Below are 22,252 nucleotides of genomic sequence, written 5' to 3'. Positions count from 1 at the left end.
GATAAGGCCCGCAAAACGTTGCAAGTTTTGTGGGTTGACATTAATCAACTATTTCAGTTGTAACAGTTCACCGTGGCAGAAAGATAACATGGAAGATCACACGACCCAACTAAAAAAGTACCTTATCTGGAATCCAGTGAGTTTTCTTTTTCCTTTTAATTCACAGTGTATGTTATTAGTTTCTGATGGACTTTAAGTTTATAAATTTATTGTTGGACTACTTTCTCTTTTCTGACTCTTCTGTTTCCAATGTTAATTGTATTGATAGTTCTGGATTTACATTCTTTTCATGGTGTAGATGTCTGGGACAGAAAAGCACTAATTAATTCATGTCTAGGAAGAAAAATGCATTTATTTATGTCTAAATGAAAAACAAAAGAGCAACTCTTTCTTTCACAAATAAATTCATCACTTGGTGACAATACAAGATGTTCTTGCTTGATTTAGATTCTAGGTCTTGAAAGAAAATATTGAATAATAAGTGGCTCAGGTTATGGAGGAATATTGAAAACAAAACTTCCTTAAAGCTTCTATTGACAGGAAGGTGACTTCTCTAAATTTCACTGGGAAGATTCCCTCTTGCTGAATGTCAATGAAGCTTCTGTTCCTGTGCCCTTGCAAACAAATAAAGACAGCAGGATCCTTTCTGCACCCAGGCCAGGTAAAGGACTCAGAGGACCTCTGAGAAAGAGCTGTGTGTCTATGAAAGTGAAAGAATGGATGAAACTATCATATTTTATAACTTCAGTTAAACAAGCACTAACACCAACACAACTTGCCTACCCAGAAACATGTGGTTCCTGGACAAATGAGCACCCAAAGATTTTTTTTTTTTTAATAAATGAATAAAATGGCTATTTTCAGCATAATTTCAGCTAAAAAAAAAAAAAATTTAACCTTAAGAAAACACTGTGTCTCTCTCGTTAAGTCTATTTCCTTTTTTACTTTACTTTTGCTTTCCTCCACACAGCTGAATTTTTCTCAGTACCCTTTCTCTCTCCTTGGTTCACCTAAGAAGTAAAAGAATTGAGATGGGCGGCCAACAGGTAAAACAATCTGACAATTTTTGCCTAAAATCTTACAGATATGGTTTCAAGCCACTGTTCTACCATAAACTTGTGATCACTTTGAACAAGTTATTTTTTTTACCTTGTGGGCCTCGATTTCCTTCACTCTAAAGGAAGATTAACACCTACTGTGGGGAGAATCAGGTAACACAATCAAACGGCCTAATGCCTAGTAGGTGCTAAATACATAGTATTATCATTAGCTTTATTTTTCTATTAATGCACTTCCTACTTCTGGTAATTAATGAGTCAATAGTGTCTAAATGAAGTTGCCCTCCAAGGGACAAAAATTTTAACTTCTAGGGGCGCCTGGGTGGCTCAGTCATTAAGCGTCTGCCTTCAGCTCAGGCGTGATCTCAGAGTCCTGGGATCAAGCCCCATATCGGGCTCCCTGCTCCGCTGGGAAGCCTGCTTCTTCCTCTCCCACTCCCCTGGCTTATGTTCCCTCTCTCACTAGCTGTCTTTCTCTCTGTCAAATAAATAAATAAAATCTTTAAAAAAAAATTTTTTTTTTAACTTCTAAGGATAAGTTTCAACCAGTCTCTCTTGTTCTCATAGAATTCATGAGGGGATTCTAAAAGCATATTCAAGATCCTAGTTCTTATCACATATACTCCTTTCCAGAAACAAATTTATACCATGAGATTGAAGGAGCAGCTAGATATGTTTGAGGGCAGGGGGCAGGAACAATAGAGAGGCACAAGGAATGTGAAAGACAATTTACTAAGCTCCCTCCTCGCCTGCATTTCATCTTACCCTTTGCTGTCTATAGACTATTCATCAGCATTACCATGCACTGAAATCTCCTTTGAAATTTTAATCAATTTAACATTGGTGTATCTATAGATTAGATGAAATAACTTTTGCTGTCTCTTCAAGCACCTTTGTCATATGAATGGCTTACAGCTCTCATATTTCTCAATATGAATTTCTAGATATCCTTCTATTTCAATCTTGTTTTCAAAGGACAAGGTGGAAGATGACAATGGTAATGAAGATTAACTGAAAGACTAATTATTTAGTCACTGGTGGGGGGATGAGGCATACAGCTAAATCTTTCTGTCACGAATATTCATAACTAGTTCAGTTTAAATGCCAGATTTATGAGAGCAAGTGATCCATCTCTATCATGCACCGGATGCTTTATTTAAGGTAGGTTCAGATGAATCTTAATTTTTCATGCAAAGCTATTCCCTGTATATCAGTCCTAAAACATTGCTCTCTTTCTACTTCCCTGTGTGTTATGTCCTACTTATATTTAACCACAGACATTTCGATTGAGTCTTAAAGGATTACTATATATTAGGAATCTCTGTATTTTTTCAACATTCACAAAACAGTTGGGTTTTTTTTTCTTTTTAACCTGACAACAGCCCATATGATTGGTGACGAGTTTGTGTGCCATAAACCCAACAAGAAGAGATTGCTAATTAGTAGATTTAATTGCATAAAGAAGGTATTTTATCTTATACATACTAACATTTTGATATTATGAATATTTCAACTGTAGCATATATTTAGTATTAAATTAACACATGCTTTAAAAGCCAAGTTGGCCAAACTAAGTTAATGTCATAACTAATGTAAAGAAGCCTTACTTGTAAACATGTCCTTTGTCAAGTGTGTATAATTATAAACTGTGCCCAATTAAAATGATGAACACATCAATTGAGAAGAGTTTTTCTTCCTATGCTTAGATGATGATTTTTTTCCCATCTCAGTTAATAAAAACAATCAACGAAAATGATTCAAGGAAATACCTGGTTATATGTAAATAAAAAATGAAAACTTAAGAGTTGAATATTTGAGGGGAAATATCTGTTGCTTCAATATGCATTCCAGACCGTCATGTTCCCTGAAGCTATGAACTTGCCAGCAATTACAGATAGGAAGCATTGCTCTTGGTCAATATATATTGAGAACTCCATGCAAAAATCAGTATTTTGACCTTTCCCTTCACTTGATTTTGAAGGACTGCCTTAATCATAAAACAGAGTATCTGACAAATAATTCTAACAAATATTTTTTTTCAGGTAATTTGTTCTTAAATCAAGGAGAAAGATCTCTAATCTCATATTTAATTAGTGCTCATCAAACACAATCCAAAGTCTATAATCATGTCACGATGAAGTTTGGGATACTTGTCTAGTTACTAAAAGTTGCTGGTGGTATTTTTATTAATTGTAATGACAAGCAAAAGAATTCATGGTTCTGCATAGTGTGTAAATCTCCCTAGGCCAAAGAAAGTATCTCTGTGTAGGATTGCAATCTGCTAAAAACTAGGAGTCTCTGAAAAACTGTTACTCCAATTCACTGTGACATGCCTGTTCTTGAGCAAGTCTTGAGACCCAAGAAATAGTAATCCCAGTTAACGCCGAAGAAGAAATATTTGCAATAAGACAAGATTTTTATTTTTTGGCTACCTCTTCCCTCACCCTTTACTTAATGCCTTCAAGTTTCTTTATGATCTCTGACTGTTCCCAGTGAATCAGCTCTCCTTCATGACTCTAAAGAGTCTTCCCAGGTCTTCCCCACTTCTGGACATAGCATTGTTTTCCTCCTCCTTGGCTTGTGGCAACCATTTACATGGATAATTGACCACAATGCTTTTTCCTAGTGAGCCTCCACATGGCTTTAAGAATTTTTCTCAAACTTGTACTCTAAATGATATCACTATTAAAAAAGAATCAGCATTGGAAGATGAAATGCATATCCTTCCTTTGCCCACACCAAACTGTCGTGGGGATGTTAGACAGGTGGAGGGGTTCAGAGCATGCAGTCGTTGGTGCTCTTACTATCTTTCAGAGAGGTTGGGTGCTTGCTTACAGATAAAGTTCACCTGAACACATGTTGCTTAAACATTCCAAATCTTTTATGGAGTGTGGAGGGAGAGGGATGGGGAGGAATGAAGGAAGACCTTTTTGGAAAGATTTTGCTTTGGGGTTTTAGGTGGGTTTCCTATTGTTGCTGTAGCACATTAATAGGCACTTTGTGACTGCACACAATGCAAAATGTTTTCTTACAGTTCTGGAGGTCGGAAGTCGGAAATGAATTTCATGGGACTAAAATCAAACTTGGCATGATTGTGCTCCTTTTGGAGGCTTTAGGGCATAATCTGTCTCCATGCCTTTTCTAGCTTCTAGAGACTGCTTGTATTCCTTGCCTTATCATTCTTTTCCTCCATCTTCAAAGCCAGCAAAGGTTGGTTGAGTTTTCACATCCAGTCACTCTGAGTCTCCTGCCTCCCTCTTTCACTTATAAGGACCCTTATGATTACGTTGGACTCATGGGGATAATCCAGGATAATCTGTCCAAGATCCTGAATTTAATCACATCTACAAAGTCCCTGTTTACTACATAAGGTAAAATGTTCACAAGTTCTGGTAATTAGGCTAAGGACATCTTTGAGGAGCTCTTATCCTTCCTACCACAGTCTACATCTACACGGCAAGAAAAGACATAAACTAGGGCGCAGAGATTTAAATACCTGGGGTGGAAGGGTTGTACTTCCTTAACTACCTCTGCCTCTGGTCATTTTTCTAGGAATGTAGCATATTGTTATAATCGAGAGTAGAAGGGAGGGTAAACCATGCCTGGGTTGAACCAAATCCTGTCTACTAATGTAGTGATCATGTGTCCCTAAGGGGCACTCACTGATACTGAGTCTCAGTATTTACACCTGGAAAGGGGATGATAAAAAAATAAAAGAGGGGGAGGGGCTTATCTTAAGGGATTCTTTTGAAGCTTACATGCAAGTCCATCCAAAGCACTTAGTACAACCCTTGAAATATAGTAACTCTTGCTCCATCTTTCTTGGACCGGTCCCTTAACATATAGCCTATTCCAACAAACTGCTGCTAAATCAATGTTGTATGAATGATCTTGCCAATGATGTCACTACTGGATTTAAATAATGATGCAGTTTCCTTTGACTCTTCACTGTAGAGCACAGGAAAGAGCTGAGAATGCTTCAACTTTACCACTTGGGCCATCACTGCAAACTCCAGGCAGTGAACAGAACCACGTATTTAACTCTATTCTAGTCACCGGCCATCTGGTAAACTAAACAGGAGGTCAGAGATACTTCTGCATCAGCCTGACATCTTAATGGAGTTAAACTTTATGTTTTTAAGATGTACTAAAACATTGGTAACTGAGATGCAGTCTTCATATTATTACTTGAGACCTTATTAAAGCTTTTTTCATTATAGGTAGCATTAGCCAGTCAATATTCATTTAGCTAGCTAAAGCTTTTAGAGTTCATGCTTCAGTTTCTTTCAAGATGACATTTTTTATGTGACATCCTGTTCCAGGAAGAAATTTTTGTTTTGACATGTACAATTAATATTTAAAAACTGGATGGAATAAAATTAGCACCTCGATGGCACCAAGGCAAAGCAAATCAGGAGAGGGGAAAAAGAACATCTTGCTTGTCCCTAGACAGGCTAGAGATTAGCTCTAGTCTGGTGACTTCTCAAATTGAAAAAATTTTCTAACTTTCTTAATCTAAGCTTTAATATATGCAATTGCATTAGAGCATTTTAGAACAGATAACCAGATCTAATTTTGCTTCATGTTTTACTCGCAAGTCTTAAATGCCAGCCTAAGGAACCAAAAAGGGCATGGTTTTGGAGGGCAGTAAGGGCAGTATATCAAACGATTATATGGAACTACTCTATGGGATAAAAATAATGGAGTTTCTAGAGCAGACCTGGATGAAATCCAAATACATCAATGTCTATACGTCCTGTTGTACTTCACTGTGTTTTATCTCTATCTTTCGGCAAATCAAAACTGCATTGTGTTCAGATAGTACATGTTTATTTCCCTAGAATTTTAACTCTTGGGATTATTTTAGGGTTCTCAGTTTCTGCAAATGCTACCAGTAATTCAAATTAATTTCATTTCACTCCAAAAAAAAAAAATCATCAAAAAATAAGAAGAAATGTCTCAGAGACAAGAAACTATGTTGTGTTGCTTCAAGGCTTTCACAGAGAGAAAAAAAAAATACTCCATTTTTCATTCTGCAATAAAAACAGAAAATTTCCTCAATATTTTCCAGAATTGGAAATTAAATTTAGCAGCTCTTTGTCCAAATGATTTTATTGATAGTGCACCAATATAAAAAAAAATATTTAAAATATTTCTTTTTAACATTCATCTGATACAAGAGACAAAAACCCACGCTGTTGTTTTGGGTTGATACACTGGTAGCTTTTCTCAAGAATTTAAGTGGTGATGTTCTTGATAACTCTACAGTGCTGGTTGTTGAAAATTCTTACTATCTAAATAAACATGTTAAATTCCAGCCACTGAATATGAATCTGAATTCCCAGAAATCAAATCTATCCAAATAACTTTCAAATTGATTGTATTTGACCCCGGTGATTCTGATTTTGTAGGACTAATGAAAATATGATTAAAATGGAAAATCTAACATATATAAGCTACTGGAAAATACAAGTTAAATATAAGTAGATTGAACTAAGATTACTCATATTGGAAAAGATCACTAGTTACTGGAAATTTAAAAAAGGGTTTTTTTTTTCACTAGAAAGGACTAAAATTATGTTGAAATTATTTGTGTAAATAATTATATATTATTAATAGATCAATTACACATACATATTTTTGAGAATTTGACTAAATTAGGAAGTATATAGCTAAGAGTCGTTTAGGGAAACTGTGTCGTCACCTACTGAAAAATAATTAATTGAGGTCTATGCACCAAAGGCCAGAGATGGCACACACAGGGCAAGGGTACTACATGTGTTCTTCCTACTAAGTAGGAAAAAAAAAATCTCATTGGTCGTGGAACTTTTTTCTACTATTTTCTGTTTTCCAGGCAACTATTGCTCATCTATTATATGTGAGATGAAAATTATTTCTCATCTCTGAAATCAATTATCCCAAAAACAATCACCACCAAACCAACTGTTTTTCTATTAATATCTGGGCATTCACTTTGGATTGCTGCCAGTAAACAGAAATGTTATAGAGACAGAAAGCTAAGAGCTCTGCCTGACGGAAACTTACATGACAATTTGGAGAGAAAGACCAATTAATCAATAAACAAAATACAGATCTTATTAGATTGTGATATATATAAGGGAGAAAAAGCAGAGAAAGGACTTCTGGCTTCATCTCTAAATGAAATGAAATAAAGAGTTTAGAAGTGGTCAGCCCATTGTCACACCAAGAAGAGGCTGGACAAACTGAACATTAATGACTTTTTTGACCCATCAGAGAACTGACAGCATAAGGCAAACTGTCACCTTGAAATCAGTTTGGAAAGGTGCTTCCAGAGAGAGAGCAGAGGAGAGGTGCTAATGTAAAACAGAAGTCAGTGAACCCCTACACTAGAAAAAACACTTAAATAATAATTTGGGGGGCACCTTGGTGGCTCAGTTCCTTAAGTGTCTGCCTTTGGCTGGGGTCATGATCAGCAGGGAGTCTGCTTCTCCTTCTTCCTCTGCCCTCTCCTCTTCTTGTGCATGCTCTCTCTCACACACACACACTCTCAAATAAGTAAATAAATTCTTTAAAATAATAATAATTTTGACAAATGGATGGATTCCTTGGTGGCTCTGGCAGGGGAAGAACAGTAACCCTTGTGAAATATATCCAGAGCTTTCTCCATAACAAAGGCCTGCTATCCAGAAAAGGGTTACTGCCAGCACTCAAATGCAAAGCCTTGTCCCAGCAGTGGGAAGAGAATTCATCCTCACTCCATCCTCTCTAGCCTTTGTATCCAACCTCAGAAGGAGAAAACATTTGTCACAAGAGGCAGGGCTTCATGGAAATAGGTGGTGGGCACTGCAGCCAGGGGAGAGTATAGAGGACAGGAGAGGGATAGTTATGCCACTGCAGAAACATCTGGAAAGGATGCATCCCCCAAACACAAGCCCAGGAAAACACTGCAATTTAATCTAAAGAATATAAAAGACTCTGCTCTCCCACATCTTAGAACCACACCAACAGGGCTTGAGTATAATCATAATGGATTACAGCTAAAGGAGCAGCAGGTTACAGACTATACCTGAGGAACCAAGGGAAGCCCCAAAGCAGAGGGGAGACAAATACAAGGATACTGTAGGAATTTGAAGACTTCAGTACTTACAGCTGCAGCACAAATTAAACAGGAGAACTCCTAGACAGATTATCATAATACTCACACCTTACTTCCCTCAGTTCCAACATTCTAGCTCTCAAGAAAAATTGCAAGGCATGCTAAAAAGCAGGAAAAAAAAAAAAAAACCCACAGTTTAAAGAGAGAGAATAACCATCACAACCAGACTCAGATATGACATAGATGTTGGAATTATTGGACAAGGAATTTAAAATAACTATATTTAGTGGCACCTGGGTGGCTCAGTTGGTTAAACATCTGCCTTCGGCTCAGGTCCTGATCGTGGAGTCCCGGGATCAAGCCCCACGTTGGGTGCCCTGCTCAGTGGGGACTCTGCTTCTCCTTCTTCCTCTGCCCCTCCCCTCACTCCTGCTCTCTCTTTCAAAAAAATAAGTAAAATCCTTACAAAATAATAATAATGTTAATAATAAATTAAATTAACTATGTTTAATATGTTAAAGGCTCCAACAGAAATAAGGAGACAGCATGCAAGAGAGACAGGTTATATAACTAGAGAGAAGAACACTCTAAGGAAGAAACAAACAAACAAACAAACAAATGCTAGGAAAAGCCCACAATAACCAAAAGGAAAAATGCTTTTAACAGGCACAAGATGGCTGAGGGAAAAAAATCAGTGAACTTGAAGGTAGGTCAATAGAGACTTCCCAAAATGAAATGCAAGAGGAAAAAAAAGAATAAAAAAAAATCCAAGAACTGTGGTACAATTTCAAAACTTTAACATAATTATAATTGGAATACCAGCAACAGTAGAAAGAGAAAATAGAGAAGAAATATTTGAAATAATAATGGCTGAAAACTTCCCAAAATTCATGTAAATACAAAACCACAGATACACAAATCTTAGAGAACCCCCAGCAGAATAAAAATTCTATGCCCCAAAAATGCAAACCGAAGCATAGTATAGTCTTCAGAAAACCCCAAAGAAAATCTTGAAGGAAGCTTGAGGTACAGGTAGAATTCCTTATCTGTAGAACAAGGTTAAGAATTAAGTGACCTCATCAGAAACTATGTAAAGAACAAGAAAAGAGAGTCAAATATTTAAAATGTTGGGAAAAAACCCAACTAACCAATCTATAATTTTATATCCAGCCAAATCATCTTTCAAAATAGAGAAATAAAGATTTTCACAAACAGAACTGAGGGAATGTCTCACCGGAAGACCAAACTTATAAGAAAGATTGGAAGTTCTTCATGCTGAAGGAAAATTATATAGGTTTAAACTTGAATCTACATTTAAAAAGAAGAAAAGTAATGGAGAAGTAATAAATGAAGGTAATATGAAATCTTATTTTTCTTATTCTTAACTGATCTAAATAAAAACAAAACGAAACACCTGTTTGTCTAAAGTAATTATAGTAACAGTGTGTTGGGTAATCATAGGCTATGCGGAAGTGAAAAGCAGGACAGCAATGTACGACAGTAGAGGCTTTAAAGTTCTTGCCAGGTAATTCCAACATCTCTGTCATCTTTTCATTTGTATTTCTTGATTCCATTTTCCCATATGAATTGAGATTTCTATGGTTCTTCCTATGCCAAGTGATTTTTGTTGTTGTATTGTATTTGTTTTGTATTACCTATGAAACTTGGGATCTTATTTATATTCTATGAGAATGATTATTTTCTTTTGGCCTTCTATGGGCTGTATTTCCAATGTCTGTTCCATTTTCAAAGCTTCTGCAGTGGTGCCTTTTCTATCCTGCATTTGCATGGCCCAGGGGACGGCCTGGGACCTGACAAGAAATCTACTCTTAGCACAGTTCTCAAAGTATAGGGTATACTCATTAGGATCAAATTCATGTTTACATGGGTCAGGGACTCTCCCAAGAATTAATAAACAGATTTGTTGTTTTCCCTAGATAGTTCCTCTCTATAGTACCACTGGTACTTTTCAGTGGTATGGGGTTTTGCTTTCTTAGTCTCCCAGTAAGAAACTGTCCTCATCGGCGATTGCGATGCCTCCGAGGCCATGAGTCAGAAGGACAGAGGGAGGGTGACGAACATCAACAGTTGGGCACCACCCTCCTGGAGATGCAGCCTCACCAAAGGGAAAAGAAGTTTCCCCTGCCTCAGTTTTAGCTGCAGGATCAATTGGGTATGGAAGGCAACAGAAGAGAGAAAGAGGAGAGAGAGAAAAAAAAAATCAAGAGATTTCCCTCACTCTCTCTGAGCTTTAGGAGTTTCCTTTTCTGTTCCTCAAACCAGAACTAAAATGTTTTCGACCTTGATCTCCCTGAACCCTACAGCTCACTTCCGGGTTTCGGTTTGCATTATGTTCAGGCCGGTAGATACTGTAAGAAAAAAATGACAAACCCCATATAGTAGTTCTTCAAATTCTAGTGTTCTTCTCTTTTATGCCTGCTGATATTTATTTTTCAGTATTCTCAAATGCTACGCATGCAGTTTGGGGAGGTTTTATAGCTTCATTCAGTGAAAGGGAAAGTTTGGCCTGTGTTTACTCCATTTTTACTGGAACCGAAAGACCATCTTTTCCTTACTTAACACATTTCAGGACAATTTTAGGTCATCATTAAACTTTACTCTATTTTTTTTCTTAGATTTTTTTGAAGTTGTGGGGGCATTTAGACTGACTTTGTTCGGGAAGGAGTAATTTAGAAGGATGAGGTTTAACCTGATGGCATATATTTTTTTTTTTAAAGATTTTATTTATTTATTTGACAGAGATAGAGACAGCCAGCGAGAGAGGGAACACAAGCAGGGGGAGTGGGAGGGGAGGAAGCAGGCTCCTAGCGGAGGAGCCTGATGTGGGGCTCGATCCCACAACGCCGGGATCACGCCCTGAGCCGAAGGCAGACGCTTAACCGCTGTGCCACCCAGGCGCCCCTGATGGCATATTTAAAGCTTCACACCAATCTGATTAAGCAACGTGGAATATTTTCTATGATAGATTCTGTCTCCTCGGTTCCTCAACCCCAAAGACTGCCCTCTTTCACATGATCTATTTCCATGTACATTGTGGAGCCTTCAAAAATGAATGCTGGAAAGAGGAAACTTCATCAGTTCTAATCTCAAAACAATTCTACCCTTTTTTTAAAAAGAATAAAAAGAAAACTACTTTACTTCTCTTTCCTCTCAAGGGTTATCATTATTTGTTTTTAATTATTTTCCTTTGTGTCAAATTTGAAGTAAATTTTAGAGATGTTTCTCTGCATAAAAGAGAATTGAGGTAGGCACTAACCAAAACTAAAGAAGTCATTAGGGCCAGCACCTGATGATATGATTTTTACTCCTATCAGAAAACAAACATATTAGACTGAGAAATCCATTAGAAACTTCAATTCCAAAGATTTAATCCATTGTCATCCTTTTTTATATATCTTGAATTCATACATCACAGCTCTTATTTTTGTGTGTGAATTTTTTTGATTACAGGAAACTAGATTTTCAAAGGGCTGCATGATGTGACCAATATGGTACAGATATTAATAAAAGTGAAACCAGATTTGAGAGCACTTAACACCAGGGGCACAAATCTTTTCACACAACATGGTGTCTCTTAGAAGTTCAGGTGCAGGGGAACTTACTTGTATCATTAGTGTAAAATTGTTCAGCAACGTTTCTCCTATGAATAAAATGAGGACTAGACATTTATCTTCATGATTTTGATTAGATGTTGGATTTTCTTAGGGAATCAAATATATATGTAGAAAAAAATGATATGGTGTGCCTGACTCAGGGAAATGCTAACAACTCAGGTTTAATCAATAAATACATTAAGGTGTCTACTGATCCTGCAACAAATTCCATACATAAAGTTGCCCGACAAATTCATTAGAGGAGTTAAATGAGAGTATTCCTTCTAATTTGTTTTCATATTTAATTATCCATTTATTCTTTTGATTCATAGGCAGTAATTTTATACTGTTGATTCCCTCTTGACCTTGTGCTTGTAACTGAATCTGGAGATCTGGCTTGTGGCCCAGGAATATGTAGAAAATTGTTTATACTCGCAGCAAGCTGCCTTGAGGTGCACTGCTTTGATTTAACGTTACAACTGTACTAAAAGTAGCAGAGCTTTTCCCATGTACTCTCTATTCTGTTCAAATCCCTTGTCATTATAACAGATGTTTGGATTATTGTTCTGTAAACTATGTCAGAATTTCAATCTCTAGTATCTGTTTATTATTCTCCAAGGGCGATATTACAAATGTTCCCATGCACAGTTAATACTTCTAAAACAGTCTGTCTTCTTTCCCATTAAAAAAAAAGTCTTGCCAGAAAGTTTTGGTTAATCAGAGGAAATATACCTAATTTGAGGAGGAGTGTCTTAAGTGTATCTGAATAAATGATTCCAGCTAAAAACGGGCAACATTTCAGAAAGTATTCCAGTCATTAAAAAAAAAAAAATACTACAGCTTTTCTCTTAAGTCTTATGAGATACTGATTTTTTAAAAATTGATTTAAGTTTATGAATAGTTAAAATTGAAATCCCACAATTAAGTAATTTTATTCTGATATTGCTATATCATTTCATTTCTATTTTTGCCTGTGAAAGCCATATCTGCTGTTAACACTTCATGCTTTTGAAGTGTGCAATGTTAACAAAATAAAAGAATTATTGCAATAAAAGAATTTGAAGCTTAGCTACTCAGAAAGATATCAGAAATGTATGGGGAGAACACCACTGTTTAAAATTTGTACTTGAGTAGAAAATCTTACTACCTTAAAAAAAAAAAAACAGGGTATTGACAGCTTTTTAAAATACGCATGTAAAGCCTGAACTATTAGTTTCCTCCTGTAGTTTGAATGAGTTATGGCAGCTTTTACAAGGGCATGAAATAAGATTTCCTAAGGTGATGGTCCAATTGGATGTTGACGAAGAACAGTATCTTTGATATATCATTTGTTTCTCCTTTACATTTCTGTATTTTAATTCTTGCTCAAAAGAGAATTGGTATCTTCCAGATAGAGCCCATGTCAGATAAAGGAGCATTATGCCCGCTTATTACAAGAGACGTAAGCGCACTAATACTCCGAGGAATAATCTGTGTTTCTAGAGAACAGGCTTGTAGTGGGAGTAAGAAATGTTCCAGTGAAAACAATGTACTTCTCTTATTTACTTCACATACATTTTTATCTTTCATGTTATATCCAATTTTTAGTCCTTCTTTCTTTTCAATGTAAAAAATGGCATATAAAAACAGGAGAGGGGCACGAGCCTACTCTTTGGACATGATTTAGAAGGTGAGTGACAGAAATCTTCTGGGAAATACAAGGAGAAGGGAAGGGAGAGTTTAAGGAAAAGGGTCAATTAACTACTCCATCAGCCCCATCGAAAATGGTGCCGTAGCTTTTACTTCATTCATTCTGCCTTAGAGACTGGACACAGCTACACGGGGCGCAGAGTCTGCAGGAATACCAATGTGCATTACGTTTGCATTTAGGATTTTAAAAAACGAAGGGAAAAAAACCACACAAGGTCAGCTTCGGAAATGATGAATGCCTTTTTGCTGAAAGCTGTACTGAACGTCCTTGAGTTTAATCAAAACTATTTGTTTTTAGTCAGCTTTGCTGTTGTCTCTTTTACTCTTGTCCACTGATAGCTTGACATTAATGACATCATAAATCATGTGAAGTGGCGGCTTGGGTTTGGTAGCATTTCAAGTGTTTGTTGAGATGTCCTGGACTATCTGAGGAGCCGGTGCAAGGTTGGATGTCACGCTGCACTGCATCTTTCGTTTATGGCATGATTCGGTCAGTAAAAGCACAGAGTGCATTATTAGTATGATGGGCTTTCATTCAAGAACGTCTGGCTTTTCGTTAAATGCAGACTTCAGAAGGAGATGATTGCATAGGTGGGTTTATCTTTAATTCTGGTTCTTAAATATTTTAAGACCTGGTTTTCCAATCCCACATTAAAATAAAGACCTTGCCCTCTGTACTCGTCAATTTCTCTGGTCATTCATTGCTCCTAAAGTAAAGTGTAAGAGTCCATTTGCACGGTTCACATTTGCTCAGCGCACACTTAATTGAGACTTGAACAGTGCATACAGTTGAGCAACTCTATCACTTACACTTTTAAAAGGTTCTTGTTAAGCAGAAAGCATCATCTGGAAATGCATTGTTTGAAAAATGTCTAGCTTTTATCAGTTTTTTGTTTCAGAATGATTTCACTGGATTATTCTATGTTTTATAGCTTGTTATCTGTGTGACTGTTCTTAGAACATGCTTTTCATTACCATTGTACTCTACTGTTAAGAAAGAAAAGATTATTCTTTAACTATTATTTATTTAACGGCATTTTGTTATATATATATATATGTGTATATATATATATATGAAATCAGAATAGTATGTAAATCATTTACTTCCTTCTCAGGCCAATACATTAACAAGTTTAAGGGGATGCACTTTTATCATAAGGCAACTGGCAAAAAGAGATGTCTTTTCTTTAGTCATGGAGAAGGACATCATCTTGAAATGTGCATCGCATATTGCAAAAGAGTACTTTTCACAGTGTGGAGATAGTTCAGCCAAAACATAGAAACACTTGCCCAGATGTTAACAGAAAAGGCAGTTTTCACCTACATTCAAAGTGGATCAAAATTAGATCATTGCTACACAATCCCAGGACAAGAAACTGATTATATTGACATCAAACAAAATCAATCATTTGACAACTTGGATAATTTAATCCTTCGGTTTTAAACTGAACTTACAAGGGGGAAAAAAACATGTTATGTATAGATTTAAGTACAGATTCCTGAAACTATCTCCCTAGGTATTTATGATCTATTTTTATAGGATGCTAAGAAGTTTTTTCTTCATATATGCACTAAGTTTAAAAAAATATTTATGTGGAAATGATATAACTTGATATAGTATTAAAAGATTTTTTCTTCTCCTCAATAAGATGTATTGACAACATAAATGGGTTTGAACAACATTTGGTTCTTGCTTCAAATAAGACTGGCCCCTGTTGTAAAGAAGGATTTCTTTCTTCAGGACTCAAATGGTACAAATAATGATCACAGGTGAGCTCAATGCAATTAGAGCAATAGAGTTCAATTCATTGGGACTTATACCTCAGCTCTAGAGGTTTCTTGCCTAAGGGAATGTTAATATGAATTTTTAGACTACTGCCCAATTTCAAGAAATGTTCAAAATATTGTTATGCAGTTTCACAGTGTCTCTCGCTGTACTATGTGGAAAATGCGCATGGAGGAGAGAAGTAATTTACATACCCTTTGCCACTAAAACTTACCCTACCTCCTTTTCTACACATCTGTCTCCCAAAAAACTGGCAAAGCTTTTTTTTTTTTCTCTCATTGAGTACTTAATAGTCTTCACTTTCTTCAGATCTATACATGATAGCATTGGAAAGACATTAATTTTCTGCAGACCCTAACTATGTGAGATAGATAGATAGATAGATAGATAGATAGATAGATAGATAGATGAATGAATGAACTAGATTTTCTTCTGATCTGGTCTACTTATCCTAATTTAGATACAGCAAATAATTATGGTTAGCCTAGGAACAGAGAGAATAAATATTAGCTTGCTTCAAAAAAGAGAGTGCACATCCTGAGTCAGACACACCAGGTTTAGGTCTCCTGGCACGCAGAGAGAAGCCATTCACGTGACTGGCCCCGAGAAAGTGACCTCAGACTCCCGAGTGTACAATTTTCAGTTTTCTGCATCTACCGATCTTTACAACATTTCTAACACAATGAATATATACTTAGCAGATTTCCTTTTCCCTATTAACGAAAATAACATTATTCATTTGTGGGCAAATAATGCCTTCCTAGTAAAACAAGGAAAATGTTTGCCCTTCTATTAATGAAGAGCAACAGCAAGCTGATTGATTACTTTTGTTTACTTCAGGGTTGGTTCTAAAGAATTTTGCTTTCCAAACCTTAACAAGAAAAAATTGGCAGAACTGCTTGAATAGCTACCTCTTACAGAACCACTACCCTGTGGCACATGGAAGCACGTGCTTGTTTACACACCTCCTTACACACCCTCGTACACGTCCATGTTTACCCAGACACACAATTATGCTAAGAGCAAGTAATATTACTGTGCTGGATTAAAAGTTTCATTCATCCTGAAGATTTTCATTTTAATTTAAGCTCCTAATGAAGGCCTGATGAAAAACAATCAGCTCTGAGTCTATTCCAGGATGAACCAAACTCCAGGTCATGTATAAATAGTGGATGATGGTAATTACAGCAAAGGATCCGAGGTACTATTTATTTCTAACTAACAGACAGCACCTGCCAGTATTCGTACATCAACTTGTTATTAAAGTCCTCTGTCTGCTGAGCTGACTTATTTTACAACTAATTGTCTTTTACAAGTAATCATGAAGTATGTATGAAGTTTGGTAAGTAAAATCATCTAATTTGGCAAGGGACATATTAAAATGAAAGAATTTGTGTCAGAAAATATACTACAGCAGCTTGTTTTCATGATTGTCAAATGCAATTTCATAAATACACCGCCATAAACATCTTCTGATTAACTTTTTTCTTATGATGAGATTTTTAGAGAAATGCATCCTCAAAATGTTTAAAAAGTGCTTAAGGAAGGGGAGAGACCCTATTCTTTGAGTTATTACTCCACAATGACAGTGCAGATTAAGGGGAGCTAACATAGGCAGAGGTCATTCAAAGGCAATCTTCAGGGCACACGGGTGGCCCAGTGGGTTAAGCATCTGCCTTCGGCTCAGATCATGATCTTGGGGTCCCGGGATCCAGCCCTGCATCGGGCTCCCTGGTAAGCTGGGAGTCTGCTTCTCCTCAGCTCCTCACCCCGCTCGTGCTCTCTCTCGCTCTTTCTCTCTCTCAAATAAATAAAATAATCTTTAAAAGGGGGGGGGCATTCTTCATGTATAGTTACTCAAGTAAACCAAGTCCGAGAAACTCACTGCCATTCTTTAAGAGAAACAAAGGTGAATCTGGCAGATAATTAGCATTTAAATGTATTCCATAGAAAAATTCTCCTCAATCAGAACTTTCTCCCTATTGTGTTTCTACCATAATTTTATTTGAGCTCAAACTTATTCCTCAAAACTAAACACTGAATACTAAATCTGGTCTGTAAGCAACTGGTGGAAACCAAGCAAGGATTGCTATATTGCTTTGGATATTCATAGAAAGCAGGTCTGCCACATATGGTAGAACAGGTTGTTCACTGTACAAGATCATCTTACAATAAGCGTAAGAGGGCATGAAATCTAGCTCCTACTCCATGTACCCTGGCAAGACGTTTCTCTATTTTAGATAAAGGCAGAAGTTCACCAAGTTGGACATCCAGGGGTCTGTATTTGTCTAGAGGGGGTGACTTTTTTCTATTTCACATATGGTACCTATGGATTATCAGAGGCCTTTGTGGAAAGATCTCTGTTTCATTAGATAAAAAAATAAAAATAAAAAAGAGTTACATCCAATCTCAAAAGTGAGTTTAAACTTGTTTTAGGTAAGAGAAAGCCTGACCTTTAAATTACATAAAACTAGGAAATTTTGGAAGGAAGTCAGGAATGCCTGACTTGTAATGATGAGACAAAGCCACTTCCCCTTACTGAACCCTCTTAACTGAAATGTTTTTTTACTATTTTGCAACTATTTGCCTTTTTATGGTAATCCCTCTCCCATTATATTTAAATTCCTTCCAAACTTTCACGTATAAATGAGCGACCAGCAGCTTATCCACATCCACACATGGGCTATTGATACGAAGGCACACACTTCTCTCGTATTCACAAAGATTAAAAACGAAACTGAACTATGAAAACCTCTGTAGGAGAAGAGAATTTCTAGAATGTGCCAAAATTTTCAAAGTGAGGCATTTAGGGACATTCTTTGCCTACTTCCTTAGGTTATTGATGTGTTAGTGCTAATCTTGCACCAGGTCAGGGTTAACTCCAGAGAATAAGCTCTGAGCTCTGTAATATCTTTGTGGTACTTGTCAATAACAGTGTGGCTGTCACTGATTCTGGTTTCCCAGTCTCAAGCTCCAGTAGCGTTTTCTGTAATAAATACGGTAAAATAAACACGGGGAGTTTCCAGGCCCTGTATAAAATGCTTTTTTAAAGTTAATTAAATTTTTATTGACCACCTATTATGTAAAGACATTTGGAGTAAAAAAGGTTTTCTTGGGAGTCGATTTTATGATTCACCTCTCTTTCCCCATCACACGAAGAGATGTCTAACGTCAACATACTTAGTTTCAGCTGTATCTTCTTGTGATAACCTCTTACACACAATGAGACAGTCATAGGAATTTTTTTTTTCTATTGGAAACATATTGGATATTTGAAAAACACCTTTAAGAACATGGAAACCTTTTACGTCCTTGCTTATCTTGAGAGTGCTAGTGAATAACAGAAAATCGCGAGAGGTATATGGCGTATGGACTCCAAAGCAGTATGGTACTATAAAAGCATGGAACCCTGCTGGCATGTGTAATTTAATGTGCACCATGCCTCCCCTAATTCAATCAGGTCTCTACATCCCTTCTTTTATATTCCAATTGGATTTCATGTGCTAAAGCCATCAAGATTTTCAGGATGAAATGAATGCTTGTATTAATCCTGCAATTTCCATTTAAAACACAGCATCGATTTGATTAATAAGGTTTGATGCTGAATAATTATATGGCAAATATGTAGGCTATAGGAAAACCACAGATGTGACCACCAGCAAAAGCCTTGTGGGAGAAGGAGGTCAAAGGGAAGCAATGGCCATGACTGAGGTGATGAATTCTTTGGCTTTTCTTTTATGCAATTAACAAGCAGGGCTTCTATTAATTCGCCACCTCCAGAGCCTTGACTGGTCAGATGTGTCTGGGTCAAGGGTCATAGGGGCAGAGTAGGGGTCAGCATCACAGCCGCCCTGAAACAAAATGGGAAAACTAAAGAAATCTAAATGATATGGCTGGGTATACATGCTGTAGTATGGAAGGGATAGGAGGAAGTGCATCTCCCCAATGTTAAGATTGCCGTTTTAGAATAATAAAAATGTTCTCTGCGCATTTAATTCAAAGTGATCAATCTAAGGTGCAGTGGCTGAGCATCCAATAAAAGAAAATCAATGTGGTCTCTACAAGGGAAGACAAACAATGCTCGCTTTTACTAAAGGGATTATAGGTTAACATTTATTCAGTGTATTGTAATCTGATGTCAAGTGGTATAAAATCAAGCCAACAATCCATTACCACCCGTTATAGGCTAGGTGCTGATCTCATGCAAATTGACTTTTCATAGAACTTATTAAATCATTTCTGTGTTCTAGCTATGAAACATTTTTCCATAGTGGCTGAATTCAGTAAATTTAATTTCACATCTCAAATGAAAGTATATCAAAAAGACAAATAGTTGTCACTTCAAAATGAAGATTTTTTCACAACCTTCTTATGCTTCTGGTCATTAACTATATAAAATACTTATTACATTACATTTTTATGAAAACAAACTAAAGAATTCGGGCATGATACTGGACCTGAATTACTTTCCTCCCAAATCCTTTTATTTCACCACTGCAAATGTCACTGTACAAATTCATCAATTTTATAATGCTTTGAGATAAATTGTGCTGCATTTCCAAATTCTGATAGGATTTAGTTTTCTCTAGAATTTAAGAGAATAATTCATGTTATCAGTCCTATATGTGTTCTTAATTTTGAGTAATTTTCTATAAAATTAATACTGTACACATTGTGAGAACAGGGTATTTTAATAATAAGCCTCATAAAGTGTATTATATAGGTCCACAATTTTGGAATTAATAATTGTTGAAATTCTAAGCATCTTAAATAGAGGTAACCTAATTCATTAGTGTACTGGTCTACTGTTTCCACTATTTGCTTGGGCAATAAGGATTTACAGTGATTACTGTGCCTTCCCTCTAGAAAACGGGGTGAGCTTTTGAAGTATTAGAAGAAGTTAGTGATCTTTCATTAAACATAATAAAAAATGGCTAGCAAACCTGTCAAAGTTAGCATTTCTTCTAAAGCAACTGTGCTTATTGTTAGAATTGGGGCCACTTTTAAGTGTGAGGAAAATCATTACCACATGTCTGAAAATATGGGTGATATTTTGCAGATAGCATTACTCTGCAGCCTGGTGCTACTTCCAAACATTTCAGAATTACTTGGTAGTAGAAAGGGAAATTGAATTTGACACTATTTTTATTATAAAAGCTAAGTTTAGTTTTACCACCCTTGCTTTGATGAAACCTTTTAACTTTTTATTTGTTGGGAAGCAGAAGTTTGCCTATTCTGTATGCAAGTCATAAAGAAATGTAAAACCTATTATTTTAAAGCTTATCCACAAAACCTAATACATACATAGATAGATATGTATTATATACACACATATGTAAAATACATTACTGTATTATTAAACTATACATATATTAGTATTTTTAAGATTAAGATTAAAGAAATTTGTCAATTTTATCACAAGAATGCCTTCCATTATTATCTTTCTTAAATACTGTGATTTTTTTCCCTGATATTTAGACTAAAATATTTGGTCAAATTTATCGCATTTACCTGAAGCACTCTGAACTGACCAAACTGAAATCTTAAAATCTAACAATGACCGTGTAACATAGTGTGAACTGACAGGATATTTTTGTTCAAATGTTGAATTAACCCTAAAACAACAGAGTCTTTGTATTCAAAATTAAATTGAAAATAAAATGAAAGTCTGGCAAAATAGGTCGAGATATAGTTACTTATATTCAGACTATGAATTCTAAACCTGGATTCTCTCCAGGATGTGGATTTTACTAGGATTTTTCATGAGCCCTTAATTTCTTGTCGCATTTGTGTTAATAAAATAAGGTAGAAGCACTTGCTCATTCTACTGCGTGTAAGCTGCATTAGTTATCCTGCTTCTCATCTCGTGGAAAAAAAACAAAAACAAAAACCCACAAAGCTTTAAAAAAAAAAAAAAGAAAGAAAGAAAGAAAGAAAGAAAGAAAGAAAGAAAGAAAGAAAGAAAAGAAATAATCAGGTACCAAAAAAACAGAAGTGAGCCTTATGGAAAAAAAAATTGGTTTCTTTTCATTTTTATTTGTAAAAGATTAACTTGCTTTAGGGGATCTAAATAACACAAAATCATTTCACAACCAGAAACGAGGAAGAGATGAACTCTAGGCTAACAGCAATGGCAAAAATAATTTCAAACGGAAGGCAAAACCACTTCATTTGGTGCACAATGTCTGAATGCCTTCCACTGGACTTTAAATAAAAAATGGAAAACATTTTAGCAAATCTAGGGAAGCACGGAGTCTATGGCACTGAGAGGCATTTTTGATGTTTTTGCATTTTTGTGCAGGGAGAGCCATAAAAGGTTGCCAGTGGGGTATTGTAACACCACAGTTACGAGTGAATTTTAGATAGCTATAACCAGTTAAAGGTGATTGAATATCAAGGGTTGAGTAGTGCTTATTATACCTGCTGTTGGGAGACTTCAATTCATTATTGTAACAGAATGAGAACAGCATTGCCGCTGTCCAGGACATGCTTGCGGTATCGATTGGGCTTCTCCAAAGTCTTCTCTTAGGATGCAGAGTGCAGTCAAACATGCACAAACATCACTCAGTTCCCCTGATTCTGTCATGTGCTCCTTGTACCTCACACTAAAGCAGCCTTAAGACACAGGAAAATGCTTCTTTATTTGAAGGCAGACAGGGCTCTAAGCCTGACTCCAGGGGCTATGCAGATGTGGTGACCTTTCTTCCAGAGACCAGATTTCACACTCAAATTGTCATTAAAGCTTGATTTCCCCTAGAGGTTCCCAGTCAACTTGTGTGCTCTCTCCATTAGGGTTAAAAGTCAGAGTGGCACCATGCCCACTATGCATACTAAATAAAATGGAACATAAATAAAAGCAGGGAAGGACCCTCCCTCTGGAAGAAAGAGCTTCATCCACAAGCCAGCCAGGGGTAGTCAGGCCTGGTCAAAATCGCACAAATCCAGGATAAACACTTGGGCCAGAATTTCATAGGATCCTACGTCTCTAGCAATGTATCTCTCAACTAGGATATCATTCCCTCCTTTT

Source organism: Ursus americanus, chromosome 5, assembly GCF_024610735.1.
Source record: "Ursus americanus isolate L20-20 chromosome 5, mUrsAme1.1.p, whole genome shotgun sequence".
Taxonomy (NCBI): Eukaryota; Metazoa; Chordata; class Mammalia; order Carnivora; family Ursidae; genus Ursus; species Ursus americanus.
This window is presented reverse-complemented; position numbering follows the sequence as displayed.